Source organism: Lipotes vexillifer, unplaced genomic scaffold, assembly GCF_000442215.2.
Source record: "Lipotes vexillifer unplaced genomic scaffold, Lipotes_vexillifer_v1.1 scaffold154, whole genome shotgun sequence".
Lineage (NCBI taxonomy): Eukaryota > Metazoa > Chordata > Mammalia > Artiodactyla > Lipotidae > Lipotes > Lipotes vexillifer.
This window is the reverse complement of record NW_006783737.1, coordinates 513157-530346: the sequence shown is the minus strand read 5'-3', so window position 1 is coordinate 530346 and position 17190 is coordinate 513157. Positions and strand designations below refer to the sequence as shown.

At 40.4% G+C, this 17190-nt stretch overlaps 1 protein-coding gene and 1 non-coding gene across 2 annotated transcripts in view; both read left to right on the top strand.

Moving 5' to 3' along the window:
- GPC6 (glypican 6) overlaps window positions 1–17190 on the top strand; it is a 1088719-nt gene that overhangs the window by 980540 nt on the left and 90989 nt on the right. The gene's annotated exons all lie outside the window — the stretch shown is intronic.
- Window positions 2421–2492, top strand: TRNAE-UUC (transfer RNA glutamic acid (anticodon UUC)). Its single transcript has one exon. It is a non-coding gene; the product is annotated as a tRNA-Glu (tRNA).

Genomic DNA, 17190 nt, shown 5'->3' with positions numbered 1-17190 from the left:
TTAATGGTTGAAATTTCTGCACACCCTCACCCTGTTCTCTCTCTCTAGGCACTTCTAATTATGTCTTCAGCTGCACAAACCAGGCAAATGTTCTCTATGTTTGCTTGTAAATTTTTAAACATTCCATCTGACTTCGTTTTTTAAGACTAAAATGTAACCCTCATTAATGAACCTTCAGAGGAAAACACCCCTTTGTATGAAGTCAAACACACATTTTTAAAAATAGTATATTTTTATAAATCAAAAGAGACGGAGATTCTGGGTTTGCAGCTGCAGAACACAACTATCAGAAGTACAATTTTTAAAAAATTTTTATTGGAGTCTAGTTGATTTACAATGTTATATTAGTTTCAGGTGTACAGCAAAGTGAATCAGCTATACATATACATATATACGCTCTTTTTAAAATTATTTTCCCGTATAAGCCGTTACCAAGTATTGAGTAGAGTTCCCTATGCTATACAGCAGGTTCTTATTAGTTATCTATTTTATACATAGTAGTGTGTATATGTCCATCCCAATCTTCCAATTTATCCCTCCCACCCTTACCCCCTGGTAACCATGTTTGTTTTCTACATCTGTAACTCTGTTTCTGTTTTGTAGGTAAGTTCATTTGTACCCTTTTTTTAGATTCCACATATAAGTGATATCATATGATATTTGTCTTTCTCTGTCCGATGACTTCACTCAGCATGACAATCTCTTCGTCCACCCATGTTGCTGCAAATGGCATTATTTAATTCCTTTTGATGGCTGAGTAATATTCCACTGTATATATGTACCACATCTTCTTCATCCATTCATCTGTCGATGGACATTTAGGTTGTTTCCATGTCCTCAGAATGGGAGAGAGTATTTGCAAACAATGTGACCGACAAGGGATTAATCTCCAAAATATACAAACTGCTCAGGCAGCTCAATATCAAAAAACAAACCAATCAAAAAATAGGTGGAAGATCTAGATAGGCATTTCTCCAAAGAAGACATACAGATGGCTAAAAAGCACATGAAAAGATGCTCACCATCACTAATTATTAGAGAAATGCAAATCAAAACTACAATGAGGTATCATCTCACACTGGTCAGAATGGCCATCATCAAAAAATCTACAAACAATAAATGCTGGAGAGGGTGTGGAGAAAAGGGAACCCTCCTACACTGTTGTAACCTGGGATGTAACCTGGTATAGCCACTATGGACAACAGTATGCAGGTGCCTTAAAGAACTAAAACTAGAGTTACCATATGATCCCGCAATTCCATTCCTGGGCATATATCTGGAGAAAACCATAATTCAAAAAGACACATGCACCCCGGTGTTCATTGCAGCTCTATTCACAGCAGCCAGGACATGGACCTGCACAATTTTTATTTGTCCCCACCCAGCTGAGAATAAATAGGACCTTCCTTAAGCAAAATTTAGAAGTTTGCAGTGAGTCTCTGGCCTTTTCCTTCATCGCCCCTTTTATCCACACTGATGACTACACAGTGCCCTTCTGTTCTTTTCACCAGTCTCCCTGTCCTGAAACACTAACCAAATCTGCATCAGTCCTTTCAACCTGATGACGGAGTGACTGCATTTTAATTGAAAGTCATTCACACAAAAATATGTCAGGCAAAGAGTTACATGTTTAGCTTTCTTCAATTTTTAAAATCCTTTGTGGAAAAGGTTTCAAATATAATCAAAGAGAAGGAGACAGGTGGTAGGGAGAAATTGCAGAGCAGAAATAAATCTATGGAATCTGACTAGGTCTCCTTGGCTGAGTATGAATCAAACTAGCTTTGGGCTGAAAGTAGGGTAAGAAAGAATCTGGCCTGGGCCCCTTTCTCTCTCTCCTTGGGAGACAGATGGGCTGAGAGTTTCACAGGCCTAGGTTCGGGTTTTAGTGAGCTTGGGTTAGCCTGTGTAAAGAACTATGCTCCAAGGTGCCATCACCTATTGGGGAAATAGCACATTTGGGAGTTGCATGAAAAGCCATTTTCTTTCTTTCCCGTGAAAGAAAAGCAATTATCTATCTCTCTCAAATCTATTGCCTAGAAACCAATTAATGTTGTTTTGAGAGGCCAAATATCCCAGCAGTGCTTGAGTAACCAGGCTCGATGGTAACTGATGTTCAAAACAGCCCTAGAGAAGAGGACATGAAAACACAAAAATGTCTGTGGTTTGAGAACATCACACACTCCTCAGAAGCAGAGCTTTCCATTGGTATGTGTGCATACGTGTTCAAGTCAACTTTTTCTATTACAAATTCTCTAAGAGGTCAGATGGACTCTCTTTCATACCAGAATGAGGACGAGACATTTTTATGGAAGTTGTTCAACCACATTATAATATTATGGTTGTTGATAAGGCATGCGCTTTGAAAAAGACACCTTTCGTTGTAAGAAATATCTAAATCAAGAATAGAAATAATGGGAAATTCCCTGGCGGACCAGTGGTTAGGACTTGGCGCTTTCACTGCCATGGCCCAGGTTCAATCCCTGGTCAGGGAACTGAGATCCCACAAGCCGTGAAGTGTGGGAAAAGAAAGATAGAAAGAAAGAAAGAAAGAGAGAGAAGAGAAAGAGAGAGAGAAAGAAAGAAAGAGAGAGAGAGAGAGAGAGAGAGAGAGGGAGGGAGGGAGGGAAGGGAAGGGAGGGAGGGAGGAAGAAAGAAAGAAAGAACAGAAATAATGTAGGGCATGTGAGAGTACACTCATGATATAGTCTGGGGGATCATAAAACAGTAGTACCGAAAATCTCAACTAAGCTAGAAACCAAAAAAAAAAAAAAAAAACTTCTGTGGAGCTCCTGATGGTTGGGAAATTTGCAGAAATGATCTCTCAAGGGTCATAGGGAACTGGGAGTTTCAGACTGAATTTTGATTTTGATGCCCTTATTCTGTGTTGCCTCTTCTCACAGACTCCACCAGAGTCTAGACTTCACAAAAGCAAAGATGTATCTAGAAAATACTGAAATATACCACAATTACTAACTGTATGCCTTTCTGATGCCAGCAGCTGGGAAAAGCCTCCATTCCCCAACAATCAGGAAGGGCTTTCTCCTTGAAACCCCCAGCTCAGGAGTTTCCAATCTCTGGACCAATACAATCTCCAAACCTTTTGGAGACCTACAAAGAATTGTCAGCGTCTTATTCTGCCAAACAAGAAACTTTAAAAACAAAACAAAACAAAACAAAACACCAAAAAACCTATTCAACGTTCACTCTGACCCTGATGTCATATCAAAAAAGATTTTAACATCAAAGCAAAAAAAAAAAAAAAAAAAAAAAAAAGAAATGTATTTGGTAGTCTTGACCTAGAGAGAAGGAGATGGAGTGAGTTTAGGGAGGGGAGAAAGGAGGGCAGCTAAGCTCTGTAGGAAAGAGGGATGCAAGACAGGGTCTCATCTAGGGGACAGTATGGAGAAGGGACCAAAGCCAGCCTTTAGTATGGTGGAGAGGTTATTAATTAGGGGGTTGAAATTTGGATAACTTTAGCAGGAAACACCAACAGGATCTGCGATGGAATGGACATGTTCTGAAAGAGGTTTTATTTCTTCAAGGGAATGGAATTTGGAAACATGTAGTTTCATTTTCCACATAAGGCACGTCCATGAACTTATGCATGAACTAAATTTTAAAATCTACATTCTAGCTAAGAACTGGATGGTTGAATTTTTTCTTTTGCCAAGAAACCCTCAGTCATTGTTGATAAACAGTCTTATCAAATTTGAAATTCTGGATTTCCAGACTTTGCCTGGAGCATTCGCATAACCAGCGACTTTGTTAATTTCTGATAGCAGAGCTTCCGGTGAGGCCAGAAGCTATTCCCTAACTGGGGGGCCAGACACCCTGAGGGTTGTGAAGCTCACAAATTAAAATGACTTTTTACTCCAGGATACGATTGGCAACTTCTTCTGGGAAAATCATTTACCTTATTACAGCAGTTCCTGATGGAAGTCATTTCCAGAGGCTCGTTGAGAAAAGCAGCAGTGTTTATAACTACCAGCTCATATGGGTTGAACGCTTACTGCCAGGACTGTACTGTGCTTTACATGGTTTATATTACATAATATTTATAACAGGGCTTGTGATGAGATGGATCTTCCCCCCTTATCTTCCAAATATGAAACTAAGCCTTAGAAAAGTTAAGGAGCTTACAAAGGTCTCATAGTGTTTGAAGGAGTACACAGAGGAGTGTCTGATTCCAGATCTCACGTTGCTCATCTCTGCATCTTAATGATGCAGGTGCCAACAGAGCCAATCCCACACAAGGGTGGGATTTAGTAAACATTCGCTGAATAGATCAAGTATTAAGAGAATAGGGAGGGCCGGAGGGAGAGGCAAGAGGGAGGAGATATGGAGATATACGTATACATATAGCTGATTCACTTTGTTATGCAGCAGAAACTAACACACCATTGTAAAGCAATTATACTCCAATAAAGATGTTAAAAAATAAAAAGCAAAAAAAAAAAAAAAGAGAGAGAGAGAGAGAGAAAGTTCAATAGCCTTCAATAAAAACCTGCCTGAGATGGTAAGGAAACAGAGGTGGCAAAGCCAGGAGAATTCAAGTTGTCTGTCTTTCTCTCTGATTCCCTTTACGGCTATACCCAGTACTTCCCACCATGCTAAATGCTAATGAAATATTTCTCTTATTAGCCTCATCATTCATTGCTTCCAACCTTTCCTAGAGCTTTAATAGTACAAAATATAAAAGTCTACTTTTTTCTCCCTTCTTCTATCTGAAGGCAGAGAGGAACACATCAGTTTCAGATATGAAATTCCTCTCCTCACATGCTGCAGTCCTCATCGTATCTATAGGAGGGAACAGCTCATTGTTTTTATTGAGGTATAGTTGATGTACAATATTATGTAAGTTTCAGGTGTTAGGAACAGCTAGTTTTTTTGTACCTAAGCAGTGAGATCCTGAATTAGAGAGATTACAGATTAATGAAGAGATCTATTCTCATCATGTGTGTTCAGGCTCAAATTTTAGATCTGCTTTTATACGTAGAGTCACATCCTTTTTCCTTTCGCATTTAGCCCACAGCTAAGCTGTTTGAGGGTAAGGCACACGGATATTCCTTTCAAAAAATACATTGGCTATTCCAAGTTGTATAATCAAGTTACAATATTTTGGTAATAACGTTATGGCATTTATTTCAGACTCTTGATCTGTGTGTCCTTTATATAATATTATATTATATATATTATATAATTTATAACATATATCATTATATTAACATATAATATTATTTATATACATATTTTTAAGACTAGGGACAATAACATATTAAAACTTTTCTTGGTTTCTTTTTGCACAAATAATCACTTAGTAACAATGACAATCATCATGGTTACCATTGGTTGAGTACCTACTATATTTCATTCAGTAAATAGCCTTCATGTACCAGGCACAAGGAATATAGTAGAGGACAAAACAGATTCTCCGCCCAAGCATCAGTCTCTTTTTAGATGCCTTATATATTTATTTCAACTCCTACTGCAATCTTGTAAAGCATTCATTTCCTCATTTTATAAGTAAAGAATGTTAAATTTAGAGAGATTAAGTTGCTTGTCTGCGGTCAGGCAACTAAGAATTGGCAGAGCTGGGATTGCAGCCCAGAACTGTCTTATCCAAAGAAAAAGATTTTCCCAGCAAGCCACTGTGCCCTCAGTATGTATCTCCCCACCAGATGGACCAGACGTACTGCAGCATTGGAGGAACCAGCCATCTAAGGGAAGACTGTTGCTTGAAGCCTGCTACTGATTATGATACTAATGATGAGTGTTTCTGACCAGTAGGGAGACCTACTGAAGAGAAACACACAAGTTGTTAGTTCTTCAAGCCCCAACCAATGCTTATTATCGTTCACCAAGTTCACAGTCTTCATCAATGACAGGAAGGGGTCCTCATTATCCCACCACTTCTGTTAACCACCCAAATCAAAGGAGTTCTGAACTTTGCAGGTTTGAGAAAATTCTCCAAAGGAAAGGAGAACTAAACTTGCTGAGTGTCTCTGCCTGTGAATTTCAGATGTGTTGATAATCTCCTTTCTATCCTATCAGGGAAGATGAAACTGATCTCACTGTATATAATTTAACCGTGTTAGGAATAATTTCAAACCTAATCCAGGAAAAGATTGGTTTGTCAGATATAATCTAAATTAAGAAGGGAGACTTATTAAATTCCAATTGAAACCATCCATTCAACTAATACTTATTACAGACGAGGGTAGAACCCATTACAGAAGAGCAGCATGGCCTTCAGTTACTTAATTTTCTCCAGACAATTCTTTCCGAATCTACAGCTCAGATGAAGATGAAGAAAGCTAAGAGAACAGAAAGGAGAAGGTAGTAATTTCTGCCGTTAGCTAATGGGTCTTAGTTTCCTCATCTGTAAAGAGAGGGGTTAATGCAAATGTCCCCTTTCCTGCTCTATCAGTTTACAGCTTTATGAACATTATCTCTTCGGTAATGATTAGGTTTCTTTTTCTAGCATTCAGATATTTTTCTTTTCTCTGGAACTTTTTCCTTTCAAAGCATTCAGGTATAAATAATATCCTGGGAGTTCACCTGGAAAAAATATCTTCCTTCAGATATAAGAACATTGATTAGAATTAGTTCAAATAAGTATAATTTCATTCCAATAGCATTTACCATTCCTTTCTTTGAGCCCCTGTGTTATGTGTGCCCTTCTTAAGGCAGTGGGCACATTATTCCTTGTGTTATGGTTATTTGTAGACTTATCTTCTCCTTCCCAGAATTATAAGTTATTTTACTCGCTCTTACGTTCTACCGAAAACCATCCTAACATGCCATTTTACACATGGAAGCAACAATACATTTTGTCAAGTTGAATTCAGAACATGAAAGTATAATGCCAGAAAGACTTCAACAGTAAGAAATAGAAAATACCTTAAAATATACTTGAAGTTAGTCTTGTATTCTTTAAAATAGCATAAACGTTACAAGATCAGATTTTGATGTCAGACAGCCCTGGGATCTGGTTTTTACTAGTTGTGTGAGTTGGGGCAAATTATTTATCTGTCCAAACTCAATTAACTCACATTAAAAATGAGGAAGCTAGTAGTATCTACTCATAAAGTTGTTTGAGGGTAAAATGATATAATCCATGTAAAATGCTTAGCGTGGAATTTGTCAAATCAAAACTACTCAGCAGGTTAGGTATTTTCATTGTTATTATGGAAAATGCCTATGCTACGTAAATTCTAAAGAGCTTTGACTCTGTGGTTTTGCCTCATCCATGATGGTCTGTCAGCTTGTCACTAGCATCTAAGATCAGAAGAGCAGATTTGAGAGTCACACACCTGCATTTGAATCCACTCATGCATGGCATTATTTTCAATGGCAGAGACTCACCTGGAAAGGGACATATATTTCTGCATGGCCTACGACATGGCACGTGGTACTGAATAAACATCTCGTCAACAAGGCCTTTGGAGGAAAGTGGGCTTGAGGGCAGAGTGGAGTGGATGGAGGTGATGACAGCAACCCAACTCTTGTCCGTGCCTATCGGTGGCACTAATGCCCGCAGAGCAAAGGATTTTAGAGGAATGTCAGCGGCCTCAGCCTAACCTCACATTATTCTTACGTGAAGGGGTTAATTGGCCTATTCCCTTGACAAGTGGTTCCGTCCCTTCTGCCTGATCTCTGAGAAAAAAGCACACGGCCCTTCACTTTATAAAGCTTTGAGTTCTATTTCTATTTCCTCTTTCATTTTGAAAAGAGCAAGTTCTCAATGACTTCTAGATTCAGAATACTTTTTCTGTTTATTCAAATTTCAAAGCTAGTATTCTGCCCGCCAGTTCTCACTTATAATATTCCACCAAGAAGCAGTGACCTTGAAACATCTTTGATTCTTTGATTTCTTCATTTCTCTACAGAGAACCAGAATCTGTTTCTTTCCTGTGTGTTAACATCACTGGACCACAAAGCCAGGTTTTTTCAGATGCTAGATACAAGGTGGGGAAAAAGACACCTTTTCTTATAAAGCAAAATGAAGGTTTGAAAAAGAATGCTTATGATGCATTTATAGGAAGTGCATCCAAAGCAAGATAGTTTTAACTTTCTTTCCACGTAAAAGGTTTTTTTAAAAAATTTTTTTTCTCCTTTTGATTATAAAGGGAAACTCCTGATTATCTCTAACCTTTGGAAATTTATCTTAAGATTTTTTTTTCACTTGAACTTCAGGGCAAAAATGAGAAGATTACATTTAATGAAGTCTACTCAAGAATAGGTGATTGAAACTCACCTCACTTTTTAACAGTGTGTTCTTAGAAACAGAGCGAGATACCCTCTTGCTTTCCTGAAAGAAAGTCTTCTTCCAAGAAGACTTGCCTTGACAGAGGAGAAACTGCGCTTCCCTAGAGCCCCGCTTCCCATGGGCAGCGGACTACTGCATTAGAGGAATTTCAGTGGCCTCTGACCAGTTTCACAAATACACAGTTATCCCCAACTCCTAGCACCTTCCTTCTACTCGGGACTATGCGGTATGGTTTGATCCTGATGGAGTCATTACCCCAGCCAGCCTGTAGGTAAACGTGTGAAGGAGCTATAGCTCTGTGAGTTTATAGCAACTCATTCTGCCAGAAAATTTGGAATTATATATGGCTTTCTGTGGGTCTTTAGAAGGTCTTTTTCTTCTAACGCATTTTACTCCCCTCTTTTATTTTGCCTCCTTATTGTCCCAGAATATATCTTAGATATCATCCACATAGCTGAGATGCCCTTTGAAAATCAATCATTTCTTTATTAATACATGTAATCTGTTAACTAAACAAAATGTTTTTAAAACACGGGGTTCGTGGGGGTAGGTCACAAAAAGAGTTCTTGTGGAGAAAATTTGAAACATCTCGGACACAATTTTCTGGGTTGGCTGCAGCAAAGGTAGGAGTTTTCATCCCAAATCTCTCTCCAGCCCAGATTACTCTCCTGATTACACCTGTTTATCCAACTGCATGCTGCACACTGGCACCTGCCACCTCAGACACACCTGTCCAAAACCAAGCTCACTGTCCTCCCATTAACCTTTCCTTCCCCAGGTTTCTCCATCCCAGAGAACGCCACCCCACTCCAGCTCTTGTGTCCTAGCTAGACACCCAGCTGACCCCTCAACTCCCCCCATCCCCTTGGCCCTCACAGTCAATCCATAATGAAACCCATTAAACGGTCATTCTAAATTTCTTTTGAATCCATCCACAGTGGCTCCCCTAATTTTATCATCTCAGCACATGGATTATAGCCTCCTAATTAATTCCCCGCCTCTGGCTTTCCCATACTCCAATCCACTCCCCACGCTGTAGCCAGAGGGATTGCTGAAAATGCAAATGTGTTCACATGACTCCCCTGCTTAATATCTTTCCATGGTTCCCCGTTGCCATCTGAATAAAACCCAGACACGTTCCTGCACGATGAAGTCCTCGGCCTGCCCCTCTGGATCCACCACTCACCACTCTCCCCACCTTAAATTATTCAGGTAACAGTTGAGCACCGATTGTCTGCCGAGCCCAGTGCTAGACGCGGTGGACATGGTGGTGAATAAGACCAACAACAGAGCATGAGTCCTAGTAAAAGTTTTAGTCTCGGAGGTGAGAGAACCTCTGTGTGCACCAGACGTACAAATGGCCTGGGCTCTGTTGCTTGGAAGAAGCATCCTTTCTCATCTCTAAGTTTTTGCATGTGCTGTTGTTCCCCATCCCGAAACATTCTTTCTATCCTCCCCATTCCCCCACCCCAAATACACAGCATTCACCAGGCATAGTCCAACTATTTCTTCACTTTCCTGGCAAGATTCAGTGTCATACTGGGAAGTGTTTGTACAACCAGCTCTCTGTGCAAAAAACATGCTAGTTTATAGCGTTTGCCAATTTCTGGGGTGTAAGTTTCAAGCTACCAACATGATGTCAACGGAGCATAGTAGCAGACCACAATGTAACATTTCCGCCTTACCCGTAGGCTTGGCATACTTGGCATACATAACCACAGGAGCATAAATAATGGTAAAATAATTAGGAAGTAATGAATTTTCAGTATATATTACCTTTGATTTTAGTATAATTTATATCATTTTAAGTGTATACAATCTAACTTTTAATAATCACTCTGTTTAATGACTGGCTTGCAAAATTCCTGAAAATTTAACACGTGGTCTTGTGAGCCAGTAAGAGCTGGTTCCAGCACATCGCTGCTCTCCTGAGATGCTTTCTCTGACTGTCCAGTCTGCGTTAGCTGCCTCTTGTGGGTGCTCCCATAGCATCTACTACATTCTACTGTAATTGCCTGATTTCTTGTCAGAACCCTCATGAGATCAGGGACATGTCCAGGTGACACATCCCCAGCACCTAAGTCTGGCCTTAGTGACACTCTACAGAGATTCGTTGAATAGTAGTTTGAATGAATGATACAGAGCCAGGCTGTTGAAATTTACACATTTACGTAAATTCTGCAAAGTGATCTTAAAGAATTGCTTTCAACCTTGTAAACAAAGAGCATATGAAATAACAATTTAGTGAGGCCAACAGAGTTACGGGTTTTTTTCTCCCCACACTCAAAATATGTTTTGTTCAGCTCCTTGTCACTCCTCCCTGCTCACCATTTCGGAGGCGATAGCAAGGTGTTCTGCTGTTGAAGGAATGCAGAACCTTCCAGGAAAAAAATCATCTTCTCCAGCAAATGGAAGGAATTTGCTTTTATTGAAGAAATGATTTTAGGAAGTATGCAACCCATCTGACAGATATTCTGGAAGCAAGCTGCATAGGCATCAGGAGTAGATGTTTAAAACCTTGAAACTGACACAGTCACTGGCTTTTGAAAACTGAAGCCAATGAATGCAAAGCAGCCAAAACCGAAAGTGCGAACTTGACTTGATTCAGTCCAACCCAGAATTCTCTACACAGAATCCTGGATCCGGCCAGGGACTTTTGAGTTTGCTCGAGAGCTTGGCCAAAGGACCACTGTAATCAATCTTTAAGGAAACAAAAGCATGAATCAGAGAGCAAAGAAAAAGAGAGGAAGAGATGGAGAGAGGAAGTCGGGGGAGAGGGAAGGGAAGAGGAAAGAAGAGAGAGAAGAAAAGAGATTGTTCGGAGTCATAGGATGAAAGCCTGTTTTCTTGAAAGGCAACCCATCAGGAAAATCGGCACACTAATAAAAGTAAAAAAATATAAAAAATGCTGATTTTTAAAATGTATGATGAGTGTGATGATTTTATATCTAAAGAAGGAAGTCATTGTTAAAATGTTTTAAGTTTATATTCAGGAAAACACTTCTTAGGGTATTAGCAGATTGTTGTTAGGAACCAGAAAAAAATGTGCAAAAATGAGGCCCTGGGGTGTCTAGTTTAATCTTGTGTCACGGTGATGATGGAGCTCTCCTTGCTACTACTTCTAATGAAATGGGTTTTTTAATATTTTAACTTACTTGCATCTGTTGAATGAGGACATGTGGACGCGCCCTTGACACCCATTTCAGTCTTTACGTTTCACTTCCGCTTTGAGAACAGGCCCCCAGCTCTGAGCTGAACCTAGATAACGAGTAACTGGGCTGTGATACAACTGTGTGCAGGCTCTGCTGCTTTTTACGGGATGGGGAGATCGGGAAACAGCCACTTCTCTCCAGAAGACGTGCTCTCAGCTCGCCTACCAACAGTTAGAGCCAAGCCTATTTTATACACAAAGTCTTCTGCTCTCTAATTGTCCCATCAAGCACAGCAAGTAGCTCTTATCAGATGAGCAAGAAACCAGCTTTTTTAAACAACAAGGTCCTGCTGTGTAACACAGGGAACTATATCTCCTGGGATAAACCATCATGGAAAAGAATATTTTAAAAAAGAATGTGTGTATGTGTAAAACTGAGTCACTCTGCTGTATAGCAGAGATTGGCACATTATAAAGCAACTATACTTCAATTAAAAAAAAAAAAAAAAAAAGGAAAGAAACGGGGGCTTCCCTGGTGGCGCAGCTGTTGAGAGTCCGCCTGCCGATGCAGGGGACGCGGGTTCGTGCCCCGGTCCGGGAGGATCCCACATGCCGCGGAGCGGCTGGGCCCGTGAGCCATGGCCGCTGAGCCTGCGCGTCCGGAGCCTGTGCTCCGCAACGGGAGAGGCCACAGCAGTGAGAGGCCCGCGTACCGAAAAAAAAGAAGAAAAAAAAAAAGAAAGAGACCGGATTTTTTGGTTCTAGTTATCAGTTAAACCAAGTTGGTGATTTGGTTTTGCCTTAAGTTGGCACAGTAAGTGGAGTAAAGGAGATATCCTTTTTTTTTTTTTAATATGGATGGATAATTCATTGTATTTTCTGAAGCCTAAGGAAGAAGGGTTCAACTTTGATTTTGAGATAACTGACTGCTGAGATAAGTGTATGAAACACATAGCCCTGAGTCTGGTCCATCACAAACACTCAATAAGTATTATTTCTCTTTCCTTTCCTGTCTTTTCTTTCTCATTACAGAAATCTACCTGCTAATTGACTTCAGTAAATGTTTGCAAAAGGCAGAAATTATAACTAAAAATTTTACTTATAATCTTTCATTTCTGATTTTTTAAACACATACTTTGTGCTAGGAACTCTTACAGATTCTGGGATACAATGGTGAACAAAAGGTATAAGGTCTTATTCTTCATAGATCTTAAATTATTCATGCATCACTCTTCATAGTCCCTAGATTTGATTTGTTACCTGTTATTGTCCTATTTGATTATAGATTACATCAGTAAAATAATAGTACATCTTTTTACCTCATTGCTTCAGTGTCCTTTCTAAGCATCATATTATTTTATCTTCACAACAGCCTTGAGATTTGGGGACAACATAGTACCCCCGCGCCACACAGGTGTAAGGAGAAAGACGGAAAGCAGGACTCCAAGCTTTTAGACTCTTATTGGTGACCCTCCTATTATACTTGGCTCTCATGAAAGAAGTGGCCACACTTGGACAAAATATATGTAGAGCCCATCAGATATGATAGCTTCTGTTTCCTTGGGAACAAATGGGATAGATTTGAATTCCCCAAGTGGTCATCTAACAAACAGTTCATTCATTAACACTCTAATGTAAATGAGAATCTAATAAGTAAATAAAACATCACTCTCAAAACATCAAGTCCAATTAAATCTAGGTAGCATAAACTGTCACCCCTATACTGTACAAGATTAGAGGGTTTTTTTGTTTTTTTTTTTTTCTTGCGTTATGCGGGCCTCTCACTGTTGTGGCCTCTCCCATTTGCGGAGCACAGGCTCCGGACGCGCAGGCTCAGCGGCCACGGCTCACGGGCCCAGCCGCTCCGCGGCATGTGGGATCTTCCCGAAACGGGGCACGAACCCGCGTCTCCTGCATCGGCAGGCGGACTCTCAAGCACTGCGCCACCGGGGAAGCCCCAAGATTAGAGTTTTTGTTTGCAAATTTCAAAATGATGTATGGGAATAGCAACATCTTTCCCACCAGAATAAAAACCCACTGAGTAGAAACTGAGAAGATAAATTTTTTAAGAAACACACACACGGGCTGAGACAGGACTGCTGTGCAGCCATTGCTTCTCAGATTGCCAGTAATGACTTTGGTGAATGTATAATCAACCTGCAGAACCTAAAGGGAACAGGGAGGTAAAAGCTTGGATGCCTCTGAAAAAGTGCACACTGTGTTATTTATTTTAAGGAAATATGTTAAGATGCTGCGATGTTCTTAAAGGAATAATGCTTGTACTTGGAAACCTGAGACGGCACTCCAACCTCTTCTCACCACACCCCCTCTCTTTCTTGTTTCTCCAAACAATAAAATGTCTCTTCTTTCAGCACTTTCTATCTTTAATGTCAGCTTCTTTCATCTCAGAATGCCAACCTACTTCAGAGACGTTATCTTAGTAATCCTCTTAAGAGAGAGGATTCCCAAGCTAGATATTCCCGAAATCCACAGGTTTTGCGAGTCTGCTAGGTGGGAAGGATAATTTCTTTGTACCTCTGTAGCATCTGTCTACACTGGGACTTCCAAATACTTTTCCAGATTATCTAATTATCCTTTTCAATGTTCCTTGGAGGGAGCCAGGCAGGAGGTAGTACTGATTCTGTTTTTTCAAGGAGCAGAGCTAATGTGCTGTTCCACAAGGTGACTTAGCCTGCAGCCGTATCCTCCGGAAAGGAGAAGACATGTATAATATTTCTTCTCTTGAGTTAAAGGTAGTGCAGCGGGGAGTGGCTTCACAAATACCTCTAGGTAAGTGCAGTTACATCTGAATCACTTCTCCTCTTAGCTAATTAGAGCAAACTTCCCAGTGTGTCCTGGTATGTTCCCTGGACTGGAACACCTTGTAAGAATTCCTGGAGAAAACCTTGGCCAGATAGTTTTGGAAAACACTACAAATGAGCTTTTTCCTTTTGACGAGTCAAAACACATGTTACCCTGATGAAGCCCTGCTAAAGGTATCTCATTTAACTTGGACACATGGAATCCGTTGCCTATGTAACAGCTGTTAACAGCCCGGGAAATAATATTTTGTGGAAGACATTTAAGAAACACCAGCCTAGACATTTTTCCCCCTCAAATCTCCTTACTCAGAAAACAGAACTAGAAAGAACCGATTGCATAATGATATAATTAGCTAATTATTATCAAGCACTTTTCCAAACACTGGCTTCTATTTTCCTGCCTTATGTATTATTGCATTTTATCGTCACAGCCTATCTGTGTGGTAAATAATATTATTATTCCCATTTGACAGAGGAGGAAACTAAGGTTCAGGGAGGTCCTCTGAATGCTGACATGGCACTGGGCTGTTCTCAGCTCCTGCTGTCACCTGTCTGCATACCTGCCCTTGATGAGTGCAGACAGTTTCAGGCTTTTAAATACCATCTTTAGGCTAATGATCTAAATCTGTATCTGCAGTCCTGACCACTCCCTGGGGGAGAAACTTGATCTACAGACTCATTGAAACTAAGACCTTCCCCCCCACCCCACCCCGGCACATTATTCCTCATCTGTTTCTACCCTTATTCAAAATACAGAATATTGGGGCACCCAGACCACCCGGAAGAAGGCTAACTGATCCTTTATAGGAATATAGCCCTGGACCTCAGGAGGCCCAGAACTTTGCCTAACTATCCTGCTCCTATAGCAGGCTCAAAAACATTGTCTGAGACAGTCCAAATGTTCTGCACGGGAATTCCTTCTGTCAACGACCCCATGAAACCCATGTTTGAAAAATATTTTGTCTAGCTAACAGATTGCACGTATTGAAAATGAAATTATTAATTTTCACTTTCCATGTCATCTAAGTTATTTGACGGATATATGCTGTTTAAGATACGTTCTCTACATGAGAATCATACAGGTGTTTTAAATCATTCCCGAACAAAGACAGGGTAAGCTGATGCTCTGGTATCTTTGTGTTGTTTTTTTTTTTAGGTTTTGTAAGTTTCTGAAAAACAGCTCTTGATCCCTAAGCTTTGCATTTCCACACAGAGGTTATCTCTTAAGACAATTCCCTTTTTCTAAGGGTATGCTAGAATCTGTACTGAAGGCCCTTCATGATTCATATCTTCACATATTGTGTCAGATTTCTATGAAGGTCTCCATCTGATTATGGGGTTAGGTGTTGTTTCCATAGTAATTAGAAGTCTCTGTCTTCAATTTGTATCATAGATCATAGACCCAGCAATTTCTGCACTGAAATCATCTTCAAAATCCAAGCCTGATATAAATAACAGAAAGCTACGAGCAGAAAGCTATATTGACTTACCTATGTTCTATCGTTATAATTAACAGTCTCCCCAAAAAACAACAACAAAAAAATCATACTAGTGGTAAGGTTTTTTGTTACAATGAAATATCTCCCCTGGGGCACTAATATTCTTTCAGGGCATTTCTTGTTCCTTTGATTTAACTTAAGCCAGTGAGCCAGGTTCTTCCCAAAAGGCAAATTAAGAAGGTCTGTTAACTCTTTCCATGTGCCCAGCTTCAAGAAATCTCAGCAAAGCCATTAATATTGTTTTGCCCTAGGCTTTATACTTTTTAAAAGTCAGCTGTCATTTTCGAAGCAATCCAAAATAGCACACTCAACCGAACCCTGGAGCTTTGGAAATGCTAATGCCCTCCATCAGCAATGACCTTGCCGCTGGGAGGTGATTTAGGCAGTGGGCAGAAAGGGGCGCACTAGCTTTATCACACTGGTTTACACCATCGGCTTCAGGAATTGTGTGAGAGAAGAATAATCAATAGTGTGTCAAGGCCAACCTCGAGGAATGCCAAGACAAAGTGCTCCCGCTTTGCAAAGTGCTGAGTGGAAGGAGAACTTTTGAATACAGCAAAGGAGAAATCAGCTGTAGTGGTAAAACTAAATGAATTGTGTCTCGGGATGGAATTTGTCATTGGGAATGGCACTCTGGAGCCCTTGCGTACTTCTGTGGAATCCCATAATATGCCTGATGAAAAACGCTTGTTTTGGAGTTAAGCAACACAGAGTCAGATAACGAAACCGGAAGGAATGCATTCCAAACACACACGTGTACCTTAAGAACTGGATGACATAGTCCCGAAAAGTTTACCGAAAGAAGTATCCAGGGTAGAATCATCTCCTGTGTAGAAACGGAAGAAACGCAAAGTTGAACTTCATCAAAACTTGCTGAAAATGGGGCTTCCTTGATGGCGCAGTGTTTGAGGGTCCGCTTGCCGATACAGGGGACATGGGTTCGTGCCCCGGTCCGGGGAGATCCCACATGCCGCGGAGCGGCTGGGCCCGTGAGCCATGGCCGCCGAGCCTGCGCGTCCGGAGCCTGTGCTCCGCAACGGGAGAGGCCGCAACAGTGAGAGGCCCAAGTACCGCAAAAAAAAAAAAAAAAAAAAAAATACTTCCTGAAAATGTTACTGGATTTCCTGTAATTCTGTCAAAGGGATTATCTCTTGATAACCAGCAGAGAGTGCGAAGCTTCTAAAACTGGCAAAGGAGGTATCCCCACACCACCCTGAGTACACTGTGGAAAAGAGCTAGCAGCTTGGTCCCTGAGATCATTACAATAGAATGTTTGATTTCCCATGGCAGCCCTAATTGTGACATGAACAGCTGTCAACAGCAAAATTAGAGGAAAATGTCATTATAGGGAAATTATCCACATTTGCTTGTCCTATTTCCACATCATTGCTCAAGAGAGTGTTTTCAAAGAATTCTTCTATTAGAGGTTTTCATTACTCAAAGAGGAGA